This window comes from Vombatus ursinus, unplaced genomic scaffold (assembly GCF_900497805.2).
Source record: "Vombatus ursinus unplaced genomic scaffold, bare-nosed wombat genome assembly UNPS02014264.1, whole genome shotgun sequence".
NCBI classification, from domain to species: Eukaryota; Metazoa; Chordata; class Mammalia; order Diprotodontia; family Vombatidae; genus Vombatus; species Vombatus ursinus.
In genome coordinates, this window is record NW_020954042.1 from 668703 (window position 1) to 675118 (window position 6416).

Below are 6416 nucleotides of genomic sequence, written 5' to 3' on the forward strand. Positions count from 1 at the left end.
AAACAAGAATGCAAAATCTGCACAGGGAGAGATCTACACAGAAAGAGGAGGGTAAAAAGACAATTTGATTACACAAATGTCTGAAAATGGTGTTACCTACTATACCTTGACCCCTCTAATGGGATTTAACAAATAACTGTAAAGACTTTTACAAGTGAAGTATTCAAATGTACCTCTGAACTATGTATTATTCTTAGAAAAGACTTAAAAGTTTTATTTCCCTATTACAAGAGATAATAGAGAAGAAAGTACCAAAGGAAGCTCCAGAAAAATAATGTCTCCAAACATAAGGAGGTGGGAGAAACACTCACTTTCTATAAGTGTCCAGAAGAACAACAATATTTTTGAAAGTTGAGAAGTATGTCTTGGATTAGAAGACTTTGTAACATCAGTAATGCTCAATCATTAATACAAAGCCAGAATTATTGGAAGGCCATTTGGAAGTCTCCTCATTCACAGCTTCAGCATCTGGAGGGCTCAACATCTCTTGAAGAAAGAGAACACTTTCTTGAGTCCCACTTTGACTTCTTTGTTCCTCAAGGTGTAAATGAGAGGGTTTAGAGTAGGAGCGACTGAAGTGTATATCACAGACACAACCTTATCCTTATCCAATGAGTAACTGGAAGATGGCCGTATATAGGTGTATATTACAGTGCTGTAATACATGCTGACCACAATGAGGTGGGAGGAGCAGGTAGAGAAGGCTTTCTTTTTGCCCTCAGTGGTGTGGATTTTCAGGATGCTGGAGATAATGCAGGCATAGGAGAGCATGGTGATCATGAAATTCCCCACTGCTAGGAATACATCTCCTGTTATTCAGGTAAGTAGGGCTGCAGGAGAGCTTCAGTAAAGCAGGGATCTCACAGAAAAAGTGATTGATTACATTGGAGTGGCAGAAAGACAATCGAAACGTAAGGCTGCTATTAATGCTGGTGGTGAGAATGCTGATGGACCAAACACCAGTAGCTAACAGCATACAGACCCTCTTGTTCATCATGGTGCTACAGTGGAGAAGATGGTAGATGGCCACATACTGATCATAAGCCATATCTGTGAAAAGCAGCAACTCAACTCCTAAGGACCAAGTGAAGAAATACAGTTGGGCCATTCTACCTTCATAAGATATGGTCTTTCTACCTGCCATGTTTTCAAGCAGCTTTGGTAGAATTGTGGAGGCACACAGGATATCAACCACAGCTAAGCTGACTAGAAAGAAATACATAGGTGTGTGCAATGTGGAATTAAAACTGATTGTAGCAAAGATGAGGATGTTCCCTGAGAGGACCACTGTTTAGAGGGAGAGGAAAAAGACAAAGAACAAGGGCTGAAGGTGAGGAGTTTCTGAGAATCCTTTCATAAAGAACTCAGTGACCAGTGTCTGGTTCATACACACCATTGGGTGGGAGACTATGGGTGATTGGGACTATGTCCTAGAGATTCCACTCACTTATCAGCTTATTTATAGCCTAGTAAAAGAAGAAAAAAAATGGATTGAATATTAGTAGTGAATTATGCTTTACAAGTTTGTCCTCAATGAGAACAAAATTTGACCTTGGTTGTTATCAGATGTTTTCTGCCTTAAATCCCTGTCTACAAGTCACTAATTGTGGGATCATCTGTATCATCTCCCTCCAAAACTTAATTTTCTCACCTGTTAAATGAGAATTCAGCATTGTCATGAGAACCAAATTAGATAATGAATAAAAAAACATGTTGCAAATTATAAAGTGTCTTATACATATAATTTATAATTAATAATTTCTTCATTATTTTAAATATAGAACTTCATGATTTTGTGTTTAATCACATAATAAAAGGGAATTCAGTCAGAAATAAATTTTGGGATTCATGTAATTAAAGATTGAGATAAACAGTCCAGGAAGACATCTGATTCCTTTGGATTAGGTCTTTTTATTCATAGAGCTGAAAATGAACTTAGACATTATTCAGTTCAAACTTTGATCTTATAGATGAAGACACTGAAACCAAGAGAAGTTCAATATCTTGCCCAAGGTTTCAGAACAGATCCAAAAACTCAAACTGAAGTCCTTAGACTCCATTCCCAGTGTCTCTTTCTATCATAGCACACTGTCTTTCTCTAATAAAGAATGATATTGATCTTCATGAAAGAGATCAGCTCGGGAAATACTGGGGAATTTGAATTGTTCTTTTCACTAGTAAACTATAATAAGCACCTTGAAGTCAAACATTTTTTCATTTTTGTCTTTGAATCTTCAGAACTCAAAATATGCACCTTTTTTTTTTTATTGGACCTATGATTTAGCTGGTTTAGGGAGCTCTCAATGATGAAGCTCCTCAGCAGATACAAGTTAGCATTTGCTTTGTACCTGGAACTCTGAGTGGAATTTATCCCAAGCCACTAAGACATTATGTGTCTGAGATGGGGACTTTGCTATTCACATGATTGTTGCTATTGTTACTGCTTGTTCTCTGTTCTCAAAGAGGACCAATGACATAAGGAAGGGGACGTCCAGACTTGCAAGGGAATTGGATTTAAGTAAGGTAAGGCCATGCAAAGTCATCAGCCTCACTCTCTCCTATTAGATTACAATGTAATTGAAATTATCCAGCTTACACCTTACACTCTCTATATACAGTTTATTCATAAATTGTTTGTCCAGCCATAAGTCTGATAAATAATATGTACCACATTCTTCAAATTTCCTTGTAATACCTCTTTTTATATCTTGGTCGCATATCCATTTTGACCTTTTCTTGATAACGGGAATAAGATACTGGTCTATGTCAACTTTCTGTCATACTGCTTTACAATTATCACAATTTTTAGTAAATAATGAATTCTAATCCCAAAATCTTAAGTTGTTACACTTGTCAAATATAAGGATACTATATCTACTTCCTCTTGTAAAGTGTTTGTCTGTTCTGTTCCATTGATCTAACTTTCTATTTCTTAGCTAGTACCAGAGAGTTTTGACAATTATTCTCTTATGTTATAGTTTAAGATCTGATATTGTTAAACCTCCTTCCTTTATTTCTTTTTTCATTAATTCCTTTGATATCTTGACTTTTTATTCTTCCAAATAAATTTTATTGTTATTTTTTTTCTAATTTAGTAACATAATTCTAGGTAATTTAATTGGGATGGCATTGAATATATAAATTAGTTTAGGTAAAATTATGGTAGTGGCCATGCCTACCCATCAGCAACTTGGAACTGGTACTATGCTTTCATTAGTATAGGGAACTTTCAGGGAGGAAATTACCTTCATCAAGGCAGATCAAGGCTTACTCTGAAATTTAGTTTTAAAGGCTGTCCAGAGTACTAAGAGACTAGGGAGCTTATAATAAGTTGCAGAGTCTGTATGCGTAAAAGATTAGAATTAAACCTAGGTTTTTTGACTCCAAGGTAAAATCAAGTCTCTGTCAAGTTTGTCTTATTTCCTTTTGGACAGATGATAAGAGAGAGAGACAGAGAGAGAAAGAGAGAGAGAGAGACAGAGAGAGAAAGAGAGAGAGAGAGAGACAGAGAGAGAGAGACAGAGAGAGAGAGAGAGACAGAAACAGAGGCAGAGAGAGAGAGAGAAAGAAACAGATAGATAGATGATATATAAATAATGAGAACAAAAGCTAAATATAACTTGAAAGGATACTTAGTTCTTCCACTTAATCTTGAGAAGGGGAAACTTTTCAGTCATAGAGCTATAACCCAAGTAACAATATGAAGCTGGTAGCAACTATTTCAAATTGAAATGATACTTAAAAGAATTTCAAAAACCCCATAAATCTGGGCCTTGTATATCCAAATATAAAAGATCATGGTAAGCATCAAAGCATATTGCCAATACTGACCATTTTCAAAAGTTGAATTTTCTCAACTACGGGCATAAATAGGCATATACCATACCTCCATGAAATAGGAAGTGGCTTGAGAATCACTACTTAATTTCTAAGGAATGGGAAGAGCTTCCCAAAGGTGATTTTGACCTCCTTGTTCCTTAGGGTATCGATCAGAGAATTCAAAGTTGGGCTCAGCATAGTGTACAGCACACCAGCCAGTTTACTCCTCTCTGGATTACAGCTACAAATAGGACTTATATAGGCATAGACAACAGCTGTGTAATACATAGACACCACAATATGATGGGATGAACAGGTAGAGAATGCTCTCTTTTTTTCCCTCTGATGTCTGAATTTTCAAGATGCTAGAGATAATGAACCCATAGGACACCAAAGTCAGAATAAAATTTATAAAACCATAGAAAGCATCTGCCAAGACAGTCATGACACTGTTAATATAAGTAGAAGTGCAGGAGAGCAACAAGAGAGGAGGGATCTCACAGAAGAAATGAGTAATTACATTGGGTCCACAGAAGGACAGTCATGTCATCAGACCAGTATGTATAGAGGAATTGAAGGAGCAGATGAGCTACATGCCAGCTGTCAATGCATTGCAGAGTGTCTTGTTCATCATAGTGCTGTAATGCAGGGGGTGGCAGATGGCCACATAATGGTCAGAAGCCATGACTGTGAAAAGAAGCAGTTCTGATGATGCAGACCAAGTAAGGAAGAAGAGCTGGGCCATGCAGCCCCCATAGGAGATGGTGTTCTCCTGTGAGAGCAGCCCCTACAGCACTTTGGCCAGAATGGAGGAGGTACAGACAATGTCCATTGCATCCAAGTTGAACAAAAAAAGTAAATGGGACAGCCCCCAACAGGCAAGTCTGGGGGGATAGCATGCAAGAGGGAAGAAAAAAGAAACACATGAGTGAAAAGAAATTGAACTTTGAAGAAGCTAGGAATCACAGAAGCTAAGGTAAAAGGAATTGTAATGATTTTCCAGATTGCCTGAGTCATTATTACCATTGAACATATGATACCTAGGTGAATTTTGACTTAGTTCTACCTGAAGACAGGGGGCTGAATTAGGTAAATTGCTATAGTCCCATAGCATCTCAGGAGTCTGCAGAGGAAATTATGGGTCATTGATACTTCAAACCTAATCAAATAAATGAGATAGCAACATAAAATACGTGTTGTTATACCTAAGTCTTCAGCACTAGTGATCACAAAGTTTACATTTGCAGTGATTTTATCTTCCTTTCATTTATGACTATTTAGAATAGGAGTTCTTATTTTTTTTTATTATGGAATCCTTTGGTATTCTGGTAAAGTCTATGGACTCCTTCTCAAAATAATCCTTTTAAATAAAATATGTAGAATTTTAAAAGGAGTAATAATAATGCCATTTACATAATTCATTAATGTTTGGAAAGTACATTACAAATATTATCTCATTTTATCATCACAAAAGTCCTGCGATGTAAGTGCTATTACTCTCCTCATTTTACAAATGAGGGAACAGAGTCAGACAGAAGTTAATGACTTGCTATCACTAATAAGTGCTCGTAGCTGGATTTGAACTCAGATCTTCCTGACTCCAGGTCCAACACTATCTGGCACACCATTATTACATTAAAATACAGTTATCAAGAAAAAATATTTTTCAGGTTATGGATCCCTGGTTAAGATTCCCTGACAAAGAAAGACTTAGAATCTGAGGAACATCTACATTTCAAGACACCCTAAAATGAGAACCAACTCACCAAGAGTTTTCTGAGGGCTTGTTTGACATCTTTGTTCCTCAGAGTATAGATTAGTGGATTTGCAGCAGGGCTCACAGTGCTATACAGCACAGCCACAGCCTTCCCTTTTTCAGGATAATAGCTGGCACTTGGACTTATATGGGCACAAAATACAGCAAAATAGTACATGGTGACCACAATGAGGTGGGAAGAACTGGGACAGAATGCCCTCTTCTTCCCCTCTTCAGACCAGATCTTCAAGATGTTGGCAATGATAAAGCCATAGGACATTACAATCAGAAAGAAATTGGTACTACCCAAGAGGAGATCTGTCATGAGTGTCATTAGTTCATTCACCTTCATTGAGGAGCAAGGGAATGGCAGGATTGGGGGGATCTCACAGAAAAAATGATCAATCACATTAGGACCACAGAAAGACAATTGTACCAGCATCATTGTGTGCATTCCAGAATCCAGGCCACCCCCAATCCATAGCCCAGTGACCAACACCCCACAGATCTTCTTATTCATCAGAGTGCTACAATTCAGGGGCCGGCAAATTGCCACATACCTATCATAAGCCATAGCTGTGAAGACAAGGAGCTCAGAACCCAAAGCCAAAGAGAAGATGTAGACCTGGACCATGCACCCAGCAATGGAGATGGTTTTCTTCTCCTCCACCAGGTTCTCCAACAACTTGGAAACCACTGTGGTTGTGCAAATGATATCCAACAAGGCCAAGTTGATCAGGAAAAAAATACATGGGCGTATGAAGACCTGAAGTGACCAAAACTGAAGCAATGATGAGGGAGTTGCCAATAAGAGCCAGGGCATAAAAGAACAAAAAGAGGC

The 6416-nt window shown here is 37.8% G+C and overlaps 2 pseudogenes; both read right to left on the reverse strand.

Moving 5' to 3' along the window:
* Nucleotides 1–477: 477 nt before the first annotated feature.
* On the reverse strand, nucleotides 478–1387 carry LOC114042156 (annotated as a pseudogene).
* A 2534-nt stretch (nucleotides 1388–3921) lies between these two features.
* On the reverse strand, nucleotides 3922–6209 carry LOC114042158 (annotated as a pseudogene).
* Nucleotides 6210–6416: the final 207 nt, after the last annotated feature.